This window comes from Ambystoma mexicanum, chromosome 5p (assembly GCF_040938575.1).
Source record: "Ambystoma mexicanum isolate Mex_15411 chromosome 5p, UKY_AmexF1_1, whole genome shotgun sequence".
Lineage (NCBI taxonomy): Eukaryota > Metazoa > Chordata > Amphibia > Caudata > Ambystomatidae > Ambystoma > Ambystoma mexicanum.
The window spans coordinates 357,597,571-357,611,357 of NC_090930.1; positions in this window are offsets into that span (position 1 = coordinate 357,597,571).

Genomic DNA, 13,787 nt, shown 5'->3' on the forward strand with positions numbered 1-13,787 from the left:
CAAGAAAATCCTGCTAAGGTAGAGAATCTTTGGATCCTGAGAGATTTTAGACAGAGTGGGAGTAGTAATGGTAAAGGAGTCTGGACCACACTCAATGCATACAACAGGGAAATGGTGAAGGTTATAAAAGCTATGCAGTCTGCTATTAGAGGGATTAAGAGGGATGGCGATACATCTAAGAAAGAAAGGATCCAGAATGTAAGGCAAAAATATTGAAATTGGCCAATTGCGACAAGAGCAATGAGAGCGATGGGGAGGGATGGGGAGAACATGATGAAAGGTGTATGTGCTCAAAATACGAGAAATCTATGGGAGTTGATCAACTATGGAGGGGCCTTTAGGCCAGCCCATGCCATGAGCTCAGAACCATAAGAGAGATGGATGAATTACTATGCTGCACTGTTTGCTGACCCTGGTTTAGTAAAGAAAGAGGGCGTTGCAATCATGTATGAGATGGAATTTCGTCTTTGATGAGGAGGAGGTGAGTCAATTGATTGGCTGTCTGAGTTCCTCGAGAGCGGCAGGGCTGGATGGGCTTTCGAATGAGGAGTTGCAAAAGAACAGGGAGCAGTGGGATAAATTGTTGGTTACCATGTTTTCACAGATTATGCAGAACAAACAAATTCAAGTTTCTTGATAGGAAGCAAACATAGTGCCAATATACAAAAAGGTCGATATGGCGGATCTGAGGCACTACCGTCCTATCGCTCTTCTGTATTCAATGGGCAAATTGTTTGCAACCGTTTTATTGCGAGATCTGAGGGCATAGGCAGGTAGGTGTGGAATCCCGGACTCAAGACAAATGGGATTTGTCAAGGAGGTGGGCACTACCCTCAATTTGTTTATCATTAACATCTTGAAAGAGAGGGCCCTTAATTCAAAAACGCCTATATACTTGGCCGTCATGGACCTATAGTAGGCTTTCAACGGTGTACTTAGAGAAAAACTTTGGGCTAAGTTGAGAACTTGGAAATGCCCCGTCAACCTGGTTGAGGCCTTGGAAGCCCTGTACTCTAATATATCTGTCAGAATTAGGTTGTCAGACAATAGCCATTTTTCTAGAAAGATCCCCACACATTGTGGATTAAAACAGGGATGTGCGTTCGCCCCATTGCTATTTTGCTTGTACATTGCAGATTTAGCAATGTCCCAGAAGGATGTGTTGGCTTTTGCTCCAAGATTTAATTCAGTTGATGTCCCATGGGTGTTGTTTGCGGAAGACTTGGTGGTTTTGGACAGTACCCCCATTGGCCTACAAAAACAAATTGAAGAATTTAGGAAATATCTTATGGTGAACGGCTTGAAGGTCAATGTGGGGATACTAATAATGGCATCAGCGCATAAAAAGAAGGGAAATCACTTTACGTGGAGGGTGGGAGTACAACCCCTAGAAATAGTAAAACCATGATCCATTTGGGGGTAGTGATCAACAGAAACTTGGATGATAAAGGTCACTATATCCATTTGAGGGCGAAGTTGATCACATTGACACATCAGAGTAGGGCCTTCCACAGAAAGTATGGGAGTTACGTGATGGTGCCTCTCATTTCATTTTATAAACAGAAGGTTGACCAGATCTTGGAGGTGGTAGCAGACTTAAGTCTGTCCAGGAGGATATGGGAGAGACTAAAGGGATTTTTCTGGCACCAAGTATTAATGTTATCAAACTTGTTGCCAATGGATTCAATCAGATATGAATTGAAGCTACAATCACTGGAATCGCTAGTCTTATGGAAAACCATGGCCCTGTATAGAAAATGCTCCCATGAGCCTTTAGTGGTCCCTTTTGCCATCTTTCACCCTCATAGGGAGGGACAGGATACACGTCTGACCAAATGGAGAGGGAAGGTGGAGAGAATTTTAGTAACCAAAGGCAGTGAGATGGCGGATCTGGTGAAAAACCTTGTTAAAGTGAAAATAAACTCCAGCAACAGGATTGGATTACAACAGTGGACAACAGAAGTAATGACAAAATGAGACAATCAGTAAAAATGGGGCAAAAGACATTAAATAGTTTACCTTACACACCTGCATGGGAGACACAACAGAATTCATTCTGGGAAGCTCACTGATTTTGAACATGGTTGTCGTGATTTATGCAGATCTATTTTATTTTATTTTTTTTTCCTTCAATTTGCCCTTTCATTACTTGAGTTGCAAGTTGTCCAATCTTTTTAATGTTAATGCATACATGAGTATGTGTAATGCATGCAGAGTGGCAGAGGACAGCAAAGGGCAGGGATGGTCCAAGGACCATGATATTGGGCCTCATTACGCGTTTGGAGGTAGCCATGCCGTTTTTAGCGGCATGGCTACCCCCAAACTCTGTACCAGGTCCGTGTCCCGCAAAAGGGGACTTACCGGGCCATTCCGACCTTGGTGAGCCCTTTAATTCCCTTTCACAGGACCCGGGCCCGGTACATCCCATTCCTATTTGAGCCCCCATAGGGCTCAATGGGAATGGGGAGGATACTAACAATGGGTCAGTTAATGACGGGCCCCTTGTTAGCATCCTGGTCTGCTAGTGGGTCCCGCTCTGCACGTCTGGTCTGGCCAGGAGTCCAAAGCGGGACCTGCTACAGACCTCATAATGTGGTGGCCCGGAATGAACGCTGCCGGTCCCTTACTGGCACCGTTCATTCCGCAGCTGCCTACGTTCTAATGAGGCCGACTGACTTTGACTGGAGCAAGCAATGGGTTAAACTTTTGCTTAGTTGTAAAGATTGGTCAGCAGTGTGTATGGTATGTCATTTCGGAGGGACTTTCCCATGGGAAGCTTCTGTGTACAACCTATGACACCCCCACTTCTACTGGTCCCTCCCTGTGTATGCATGACTATGTTCAATTTGTTAGGTTTATTCTTCTGCCGTCGGTCAGTTTGTTGTGACTATGGAACTATTCCCTGGGTTATTTTTGCTGGCCTTCCTTTGGCCGGTGGAATCCTCCTTGTACAGTGTAGAGACAAGATGGGGGTAAGTCAAAAGTGGATGAGTAATGACCATACTATTTCATTTGAACTATTGGGTGGACATTGTCACATATAGCCGATTATTGTTGGCAGACGTGCCATAGAAAACCTGGTAGGTGAGAAATGGATGTCCTGTGCCCTAATTGGTTGTACTTTCCCATGCCTTTTAGGATACATTGGCTATTTGTTATGGTCTCTCACATGGGCTAGGTGTCCTGTAAATAGAGAGTTATTCACGTTGGTGTATAACCCCCACTGGAGAGCTATGCATCCTTCTTTCATGATAAGCATCAGTCTGGTGATCATTTCTTAACAACTACTTTTGCTAATGCGATATACAATTATGGTTACGTAACACTTTGATGATCCTATGATAGTATTGTTTTCTGGGTGTCCACGGAAGCCTGAACAAATATTTTTGCAATTGAGTGCCTATTAATTTGGTCTTTATTTCATGCTTTTCATGCTTCTCATGCTTCTCATATAATTTGTGACTGCATAGTCTATTTGTATATATTCACTGAGGACCCTTCTTCTGTTCTTTTTGTGAGCCTCATACATTTTTGAACTCATGTTCAGTGGACTCCTGTAAAAGATCTATCTTCAAGAATTGACAGGAACGTGTTTAACTGGCAAGGGACCATGTGTCAGGAGACTTGCCCCACAAAGTTGAGAAGTCTCTGTATTTATAATGGGACAGGATGGAAAGCATTTTAATAAGGGGTAAACGATTCAGTGCCCCTGGATATCGTATTTGCTGCTGTGCTGTCCTGACCAACTAATAGTTATTTAGAGTCCCATAAAGAGATAGTAATCTTTGAATGCAAAAGCCAGCTTTCCATGGATCCATAGGCCCTGTGACTAATCAAGTGTTTATTTGACGGGCATATTCCTAGCCAGAGCATTTTTATCACCCCAGTTCACAACTATATACATGGACAAAAGCATTTCTCATAAACATCACAGAGGAGCTCTCCCTGGTCATAAAATATCCTCACACATATTTACTCCCCTCAGGCTTTGGAAACATCAATCATAACACCTCATCTTCGACATGGGGTAGAAAGACTGTCCTGCAGCTGCTTCATTTATTCTTATTCTTATTGGTTCGTATTTATTCACATTGAACCAGAATAAATATATGATATCAAAGCTCATTTTCTCACAGACTGTAGACATGTGATGTGATGTGGATCATTCCCAAGTAGTGTCCACTCATATCACCTTTTCTTTTTAATATATATGTTGCCACCGCTGTAAATAAATGTTAATATTAAAAATGTGGTTTCCAAATTAATTTCGATTGCACAGATCTGCTAATCAAGATTTCAAATTAGGCACAATATCATCTGTGTGGGTGCAATTGCATTGGCATTTCTAGTTCTATTTCAATCAGTTGAAACTGGATGGATTGCTTGCACAACATTATATACTCCGCTTCCTTGCTGTGGCGAACGTCAATGCACAACCACTTACAACAACACAAATGTTATGAAAGTGTCCAGTTAAAAAAAAAAAAGGTGTGATTTATTCCTCAGGTCAGACATTTTGTCAAAACCTCCTTCAGTTCCTACACAGGCTAAAAGCAAATATGCTGCTATTATCCCTGCTCCAACCTACTTGTCAACACTACCACTACTCATGTCTTGCTGGGAAAGTATCAACTGGATGTGTGTGTAGAGCTCCCGTATAAAAACTGAGAGCTTTGCAAAAGATCTTAACTTGGGATTGAAATGTTGTAAATACATCATGTGAGCTCTACTGTCATTCAATTGGCATTCACATGGCTGCTAAAGCAATAGATTATATTCCTCAACATCTGCTGGTAAATACATTTAGCCCTTCACGACTGATCACTGTTCCTCTTGTAAAGGGACTGGAAACAATCTGACATCTAATTAGTATATATTGTATTGGTTTTTATTATTCGTGGCCCTAACTTTGGAAAGCAACAGACTGCTTTACAATCAAAGGGTGAAGAACAAAGTTAGGGAGCAGAGAAATAAGGTAGTGGTGATCTAATAACAGCGAAGGGAGGCCAATTGTCAATTAAGCAGGGAAGGAAACAGCGGGGATCAGATAACCCAGAGAAGGTTGACAACATTGATCCAATAGTTTGGGATGAATAACACAACCCGAATAACCTATTTCTTTTCAATAATCATGCAGTGTACACTATGGAATTAATACAGTGACTCTGAACTGGTGTCTATGGGGAAACCGTATCTGTCCAGTACTCAGAGAAATATAACCCTGATTTCCTGCTTGTAACCTGTAGTCATCCTGCACAACAACCAATTGGTAAGGAGTTTAGGGCCTGTTTGGTGCCTTTTTGGAGGGATATATCTGTGTTTACAGTGATTTTCAGCCCATTTCTGGTCTGTGCTACTCCTAGAGTACACCGTGTTTGTGGTCTAGTCCTTTTTGTCTGGCCTTTTTCCTTTCCCCTCCCATGCCCACAGAAATTGGCTGAGACAGTCAGGTGTCCCTGGCCTTTTATTTGAAGCCCCCTCTTACCTCTCTGCCCTGCTTTCCTGGTTGTAATCTGCAGCCATCCTGTACAACAATCACTTGGTAAGCAGTTTAGGGCCTGTTTGGTGATTTTTGGAGGGATATATCTGTATTTTTACTGTGATTTCCAACCCTTTCTTTTATCTGGACTGATCCTAGAGTGCACTGTGTTTGAGGTATAGTCCTTTGTTTCTGGCCTTTTTCCTTGTCCCTCTCCCACTCTCCATTTCTTAAGCACTGTTCCTAGGTCAGCCATTGCCTGGGCAGTATGGCGAAGGGTAGTGGTAAAGGGTGCCTCCTGTTAGCATGGTGTCCTTACTCCCCAGTCCCGTCCATACGTCCATTACCATTCAGGGCAGAGAAAACTCATCATACAGGTATGGTGAATCTATGTTTCAATGTCCCACTGCACTCCGAGCATATACCTTGACTGAATGTACTGACTATGTGCATCTGTACCAGTAAATCTGTGTGGATCCTGATATCTATGCCTGACCACCTTAGCACACAGCTAGATTAAATCATTATGCTAGCCACAGATGTGTATGGCTAATTATACTGCAGTCAATATCTAGAGCACACACTGGTCTGACTCACTGTGTTAGTGCCTGTATACTTGACACTTAGCCTTTTTAGACTAATTTGTTTTTGTATATGCACACCAGCACTGTTTATCTTGTAATATCTGCCCCATGACACCTAGCAGGGAGTTGTATTGAATCATTGTGTTCGCCTACACAACAATTTTATTTGGTATAGCTAATTATACTGCTGACCCCATAACCCATAGCTACACTGACTCTGTTTTTGCCTGACATTCTATCTAGAAATGCTCACTCATTGTGGTTGGACTGCATGGCTAGCACTTGCCTAAACTAAATCTGTGTTTACCATCCACTACATATGTACAGCTAACTATGTTGCTGCATGCATACATAACAGTTAACCATTGAGTTAATTATCACAACAATGTTGCTTCTCACCGTACTGCTCACTGCATACCTAAGACTGTATGTAATTTGTGAAAGGTTTATTTTTTTTTATCCATGGCACAATAAAGAAAACAACTAACACATAGCTAGATTTCACTCTTTTTTAATTGCCTGCATACCAGGCACATAGCCACATACTCTCTGTTGGTGCACACATACACACAACACACAGCTAATTTGAAACATTGTATTGGCCTCACACGTTTATGGTGTTTACACTACAACCATGCATATCTAGAATATAACTGAATTATACTGGACCACTACTGTGTAGTTAACTCACTATTTGGCCTGCGATATAGCACATAGCTAGATTAACTCAATTGTATTAATACATGCATCTATGTCAACTGTTTAACTTAATATCAAAACTGAATACCTAGTGCACAGCCAGATTTGATTATGTATACTTACCTGTATATCAAACACACTAAGAGCTTCTCATAACATCTGCATGCTAGATTAACTAACTTCTACACCTGTGTACCTACTGCATAGATCCATCATGTGTCTACATCCTTAGTAATTAGGGAAACTGTCATAGACCCTACCCAAACCTCTTCACCTGGAGGGGAATCACCTAACTTTCAGGAAACAGCTCAAGACTTGGCTTTTCAACCAACCACTTTGAAAGAAAAGGAAAATAATAACCAACTAAAAACCGTGCACCAGAATCTTGGACTAATTCATGACAAGCATTTTTTGAAAATTCTTAGCACTACCATCTGTGGTAACAAGGCTGACTCATGGAAACTCTCTTGCGTGGAACTGGTCTGCAACTTTCAACTCAGTGAAATCTACCACCAAGAACCAGGAAGTGACAACACCCCCCACTCTCCAACGCCTCCACCCTCTAACTCCTCACTACTGAAATCTTGCATCTTTACACCTACCACACTCTTGCAGACAATCTACTAGGTCTAGTGTACTTAACATATTCAGACCCTATCAATCTTCTATCAACAACCAAGCAGTTAATTTTTACACCCTGCAATCTGGGGTATGCCCATATGACTAACCTGCCTTGTCGGTACCAACCACAAACAACGTAAACATGTTCATAAGGACACACGGGTAACTGGTAGATCCGACGTGTACCCATCAACACCAAAGTGCCATCCCGCTTTGCAACTAACACACCCTGCCATCCTTTCGTACAAAGCCATGTGCAGCAATGCTTACATTATTGGCAGAAAGGCACTATATAAGATCACTTTACATTACATTATATTACATGCTGCCCTTAATACTGGGTGCAAAAATATCCATATACTAAGAAATAATGGATAACCTTAAAGGCACATGATCATGAAGGGGAGGGGCATATGCTTTAAGAAGGAGCCTTCCTTTTTGATATGCATGATCTACGATGGATCACTAAGTTATAAGTGGCAGCAGATGGACTGGGCAGTACTTTGCAAAACACAGATAGAAAGTGTCAGCCACAAGGTTTGATGAAGTCACGTAGCAGGTCAAGCATGGGGGCATGCAACATGGTTGGTGAAACAATACTTGTAGCATGACATCATGGAGAGTGACCCAGGTGTTCCAAAGACTTGGGCCATTAGAGATTAAGTGGCATTATAGTGTCAGTTGTCTTTTTTACAACAAATAGCTAGTTTAGTTAGTGCCTAGGCCAATCACCTTGGAGATCACAGACAATATAGAGACTGGTATGCAACTTCTACTAGCCCTAAAAAGGAAGGAAGGTAAAACAGATTGCAATTCTTGCTTTGCATCACAAGTAACCAATAAGACGACAACCACAGGGGCTACTTTGACTAATTGACTACTCCCCTGCAGGAGTACAAGGATAATCAGAGGATAAAGTGCCTACTAAGCCCTCACACATCTTCCAACTTAGAGACAACACAATTATAAAGGTGAAATAGGCACAGTTAAGGGAAATGGTAAGTGGTAATGTGGGTAAGGGAAGGCGATACTCTCAAAAACCTTGGATGTGATTTGGAAGCGACCAAAAGAATGAGGTATAACAGTCCAAAATAAGGGAATGGCCAGTCAAGATTATATAAACATATATACTTTAATCAAACGCACCATATGCAATAATAACTGAATTGAACACACTACACAAAGCCTGCTCTTGAAGTAAGAACACAGAATCAGCAAAAGTAGAAATATGCAGCATTCTGGGTAATGAATCCGGGGTGAAAGGCAAATAAAAGTCACAATTGGCCTCATTACGACTATGCCGGTCCGGTAACAACGGTGCCGGTAAACTACCGGCACGTTGTTACCGGACCGGCATACTCCCAGTTCTGCGAGCGGGTGCCTCACCGCCTGTCAGGTCTGACCTGGCAGGCAGAAAGGCACCCACTCGTAGACTTCGACTGTAGCACCAGCACCATCATGAATGGTGCTGGTGCTACCGTCCCCCCCATTCACATTGAGTCCTATGGGACTCGAATGGGGAGTAATTATTCTGGCGCCTAGCAATGGGGAATTATGGCTGTAATGGCCCGGTAATTCCCCATTGCCAGGTGCAGTAAAAAAAAAACAACTCTGGCGGCAGCCATGCCGTTTTTACTGGCACGGCTACCACCAGGGTCATAATGACCCCAATATTTTCTAAAAAGACATGCTTTTCCGTGCAAAATGAATCAAAGTCACCTAATCAGTCCATAGGAACCAGAAATGGACCAACGTGGAATTAAGGGGTCCATAGTACCTTTCCAAGGTTCTTGGTGGTTTAACAGCATCGAAACAGGCTTTGAACAATTGTGCAAGCGGTTCGAGCCAAGTTCTGTTGTAGCGAGTCATGTTGATCCAAGCGGCGAGCTGGGACAAAGAATATGATTCTAAAAGGCAGCGTTAGAGTGATGCAGGTTGGAGCACTCACCAGGATTGCTTTGGGTTTGAGCTGGGTTGTAACATCTGGGTACGGTTGGAAAATGACCCTACCATGCTTAAAATCAAAGGTTGTGATTGTTCGAAGCAGTGGTCCCCATGTTCCAGTGTGCAGGTTGGTGAAGTGGCAGTTTGAGGTAAAGCTCGATCAAGTTGTTTGTGTACCTGCTGGTTTAAGTTGGCAAGTGATACTCTAGCATTTTGATCTGAGGCCCAACAATAAGTCCCTTTTTAGCCAAGAAGGTGACTGTTTCTACATCGAGCTGGTTTGAGATGCAAGCACGCTTGTTCAGAGAGTTCAGTTGAGTGCTAAAGGCAGTACCGGCATGTCCTGTGGTTCAAAAGTTGTTTGACCTGTTCTTTGTTATGAAAACAGTGGTCCTGGCTGCCTTGGTTCTGAAGATGCAGGGAAACAAGCATAAGTTCAGTCCTTGTTCTCGGGCCACCTTGAGGGAGGCTGGCACACAGCTGCAGAGGTCCTTGAACATGGTGGGGTGCTGGGTTCCATTGCTGCTTGTTGCCCAACAGCACTTTAAACCCACTGGTCGCTGGGGGTCGCCGGGGATGGTTAGTTGACAGATCTTTATCTGCCTTGGACACTCAGTATTCACTTCACTGGTGCAGGGCCTTTGAAAGATCATCTCTAAAAAGAGAAGTCTAATGAATTCTTCATAAAGTGTTTGTCCAAAAGTAAATAAAAGAAGTGGTGTTAGACCCCTTCTTTTAAAGGCTTAAGCCCCTGAGTGGTTGGACAACTAGCATGCTTTAGAGGTCCAATTACTATTTTTGGAACAAGTGGACTTTGCCGTTTGACATAATACCAAAGTGCTTTGTGCTACAGTAAGTGCAGCGGATATGAAGAGAAAGTGAGAGGCAAGATGGTTGAGCCTTCCTCTAGCTGTAAGGTGTTCCCCCTGTCTACAGTTACCCCATAGCCTTCCCTTTTTAATAGAACCAGATGCCTTTTGATATTCAAAATCCTAGTCTGAAGCTACTCCTATTGTGAGAGCAACAGCAGCATAGCTTCCTATGGAGTGGCTGTCTCTCTGGGTAGGGTGCTACCTGCTCCAATGAAGGAACAAAGCGAGGTAATCCACAAGGCTACAATCCTGCTGGTAGCAGTAGGGCCAGCTTGTCTGGGGAGAATGCATATAATCCTTTGACAAGTGAGCTGGGCTCGAAGGACGGACACATGTGTGATATAACATTTTTGTGACTGCAATAATTATGATAAATACCATCTACCATCCCATAACTGAGGTATGACTTCTATTTAAAGATTATTCTGCCACCAGTACCATATCCTCATAATCATGGGGTTTTGGCACAGAGGTGCATATCTTAAATGCAGCCCCTGTGCTGCAGAGACTTGGATGTCACTGCAATTGTCAAATGGGCACCTGTGGCCTGTGCACCTGCTCTGCCCCACTGGAAAGCAGGAGCTACAGATCAGGCCACTGGTGCAGCAAGGCACAAGTGTACACTAAGAAGTTGGCATGGAGCTTGTAAAAGGGGACCATGGTCTTCTACATCCTTGCCAGATGTGGGTGCTATTTTAGGCTCTCTGAATCCTAGTACTGGCTTTTGAAGACAAGTTCATTCCTGTGTCCATGGAACATGAGAAATAGGTCACAGAGTTAGTCAGTCTCAGGATCATCACTGATTCAATTGTAGCAGTGCCCCTCATTAGGCCTGGTATTGGTTGAGTCTGGTATAAACACTGACCTCTTGTTGAAGTACATGAAAGGCATGAATTTGGTGTAAGTACATTCTACATATATTTCTAACATCAGATACATGGGTTTATGGGGAGTCCCAGTAACACCCTAGAATTTATGGTTAAAAGACAACATGAGAAATCATGCAAAAGAAAGTAGGATATTATTCACATTTTCTTTACATGTAAAGAGATACCCAAGAAGAGGATTATAGTTCAATATTAGTATACTTATACTTGCTTTTCAGGACTGAGACTGCCTAACTGGAAGCCAGTGCACTGATTGAAAGTTTCACAAGAGTGCTCCTTCCTAAACGTAGCTGTTGCTGGAGGACAAACCTCCATTGGCTTCAGTGTTGGAAGTTGGAACAGTATTGCGTGACTTAAAGGTTTCATATTACTTTTCAATAACAAACCATTTAACTTGCTGAGGCTATAAATAGCATATTTAGTGGCCTTAACTATCCCTGGATGAAGATACAGTATATTCTCACAGATTGATTGTTGTTTTCCTTCCTATAGCAATGCACTATAGGATAGATGGGGGTTCCAACCCTTCAAAAATTAGTTTGAACACCCTGTGAGAAATGACTCTATTCCCTGAAAGCCATCATATGAATGTGGGAAATAGTGCTGTGCTATAGTTCCACCACAGAACAGCACACAAACAATGTTATCAAGCAAAAGGAAGCTAGTCAGGAGATGATGAAACATTGATTTCATCAAAAAAAACATTCTGACAGACTGATTTATTTTACTCCCTTTTCAACATTTCATCATCTGATTATTTTATCAAATTCATGGGTAGGAGGGTTGAACTGATGCACCTGTGACAGTTAGATCTATTCAATACAACAATAGAATTTGGCAGGTCCTTATGGAATGCTGCTGAAACTGGGATGAGACTTACCACACTAATCTAAAGACACAAAACACCCCCCAGGAATCTTCTGCAGCAACCGAATAAAACATGATAATGTAAGCTGTTTCTTCTTTTAGCAGCTGATGACAAAGAGCAGGACATTGATTCTTGCCTACCCTCAGACCAGATGTATGGCATTAAAAAGAAGGACGCTAAATTGAATTCCTATTGCCAGATTACATTAGAGCATCAGTACAGATACTGGCAGTTCATACAGCATTGTCAGTGTGATGAAATGACTTTGGCTCTGCTCGAGTACAGGGTTGACTAATGGCTAAACTACTTGCTCAGCCCAGCACTAATACTTACTTAAACAGCAATGATCCCAATTATAGTGGTGGAACAAGCACAACCCTACAGACATGACTCATTATCCTCTTTTTCTAACATGTGCCCAAGACAGACTATACTCTGTGTGAGGAGTGTGAGCTCATGCAATTGCAACACATGCAACAAGAGTAGGTGGTACCAAAATAAAATAATGTCCAACCAATGTTCAAAGAAAATAACATCTATATATATATAAAAGTCAAAAGTTGTGTGTGGGTTTGTGGCAACATTTTGTTCCTTATACAATTTCACACTGCTTTAACAATATTTTGCACAGTTACCTTTTAGAATCCCCTGGACATTAATGGCTAAAGGACACCTGGATAACTCACACTGTTCCCCGGATTTCAGCAAAAGTCAACATTTGTGTGTGGGTATGTGGCTTGGCGAAGCTTTGTTTCTTATAAACTTTCACACTGTTTCACCAATCTGCACCAAATTTTGCATTGTTACCTCCTAGGTCCCTCCGGACTTTACTGGCTACAAGACATTTTGACATCCAACTCCTTTCCCCATATTCCAGCAAAATTCTAAATGTGTTTGTGTGTTTGTGGCTTGGCAAAGCGTTGTTCCTTATACAATTCCACATTGTTTCACCAATCTGCACCACATTTTGCATACCTACCTTTTAGGCTCTCCGGACATTACTGGCTATGTGACATTTCAACACCCCACCCCTTTCCCTGGATTTCAGCACCTTCACACATGAGACGGTTGCATAAAATCGGCAAAACATCAATTTGGTTGTAGAAGGACCGGTCCTGATACGAGAAGTAAAACTTGAGGTCCCTCTGGGACCTCAAAAACCACGTTTCAAGGCCCTAGGATGCATGGGTTATGGGATATTTGCACTGCAATGCACCACAATGAACTGCACCATGCCAGTGTGAGACGACAGGTGGGGAGAGAGCACAGAAGGTCCCAGTGTGCAACAGCATACCAACATCACACCTCCCAACGTCAGCTGGCCACATGCGCCCATTCTCAGTGCAGTTTTCTTCCGGGTGAAAAGCACATCAAGCGATAAGCAAATCGGAACAGCGAACTACAGGATCACTGATTTTCAATAATTGATGAGTGTTATCATCTCTGTCTACAGAACCTGTTTGGAGAACGAGTACTTTTGCTGCTATTTAATAAAAACTAGCAATGCACCCAGCTAATTAAAACACTAAAGGGTCCACCCTGTGAAGAAAATACAGAGCACATGGGGAAGACTCGGAAAGCAGGCAATTGATTTGAGCAGCAAATGTCAAAAGTACTTAGAAAAATCAAGAAATTACAAAGACTGGAGTCCAAATTTACAAATCGCAGTTCAGTTCAAAATGTATTCAACACAGAATCATCTAGCCACAGTTACATATACAAAATCACAATTTTACCTTCATAAATAACACAAGTGTACAACAATTTTTAAATTCATTCGTAGGTACTGCAAAATCCAGATTAGTTAAATCCATTTGAACCATATTAAGAAGT